The sequence below is a fragment of the Acanthisitta chloris genome, unplaced genomic scaffold (assembly GCF_000695815.1).
Source record: "Acanthisitta chloris isolate BGI_N310 unplaced genomic scaffold, ASM69581v1 scaffold22091, whole genome shotgun sequence".
Lineage (NCBI taxonomy): Eukaryota > Metazoa > Chordata > Aves > Passeriformes > Acanthisittidae > Acanthisitta > Acanthisitta chloris.
In genome coordinates, this window is record NW_008656787.1 from 7,147 (window position 1) to 8,469 (window position 1,323).

The following is a 1,323-nucleotide window of genomic DNA, read 5'->3' on the forward strand; positions in this document are numbered from 1 at the left end:
GGGGAAGGTCCCTCAGGGGCATGGGCTGGGAACAAACCAGCTGCCAAGTGGTGGGCAAAAGCAAGGGGTCACCCCCCAGACACTCACCAGCTCAGCTCCTTGATGCCCACTGGACCTGCCTGGCTGGGTTGGCATCACCCCACCATGAGGCTGCCTCAGTGTCCTGGGTTATAATGTAGGGTGTAACCAATAGTACGTATTCTATTATCTTCACAAGCTGTGAAAGCAATGGGGGCAGTGCTCCTTATCTCCTACTCATCCCTGATGGCTCCCTCAGGAGGCTGTCTCTGTTTAATGGGCTGTCAGGACCCAGGCATGTCCCATTGTGAGATGCTTCACCCCAAGAGGGGGAGTCAAGCATTCCCACATGAATATAAGCTTGGGTTTGGACCAGCACAGAGGCCTAACCTACTGGATTCGCAGAGGACAGGAGCTACCACTGAACCTTCAGGTGAAGACCAGATCTACAGGATCACTGCTCCAACAGAACCATCACTCCAGGAGGACTGCAGCCACCATTCGGACTACTACTAACACCCTGACTGACAGGATGTCAGGTTGCTTTCTGACTCTGTCAGTGGTTTCTTTTTGTACTGTTGCATTGTTTTGTTTTTCCTATTAAATTGTATTTCTGACTTGGAGTCTCTCACCGGTTTGCTTTCAAACCAGCACACTCAGCTGGATCATGCACACATCCATCCCTCACCCATTGAGTGTCACACCAGCAGCCCTGCAGGTGAAGACAGTTCCAGCTTTCCAGACCTTATTCCTGCCCACCCCACTACATCCCCCTTGGTCCTCTGTACAGGACAGCTGCTGGGGCAACCTGCTGCTTCCACACTTCCCATAAACAGGGCCAAGTTGCAGGCAGCCATGAGCCAGGTGCTGCTCGCATGACGGCAACAGGCACATTCACCCCACTGTACCCCCACATGCAGCCAAACCCACACTGCTGGGCTGCAGGAGCACAGATGCAAGGGAGGCAAGGAGAGGATTAACTCGTTCTTGCCCCAAAGAATTCTGAGATTTATTTCACTGCCAGAGGGAATGTGATTAAGAACAAAAAATATAAGAATCATCATTAACTACAGCAGGCTGAAAGGCTCGGGGTGCTAGCAGCATGGACAGGGTGGTGTTGGCCCCCTGGGCTGGGACTCCCTGGGAAAAGGTGGTCCCTGGGCAGCTGGGCTGGGGCTGGGGGACAGCGGCTGGAGAGTGGGGAGAGCCTGGGTGTGATGCTGGGCAGCTGGGCTGGGGAGAACCACCCTAACCCAAACAAGCCCCACCAGCTGCCCCACAGAGGGGTGAAGCTCTCCTGTGCCA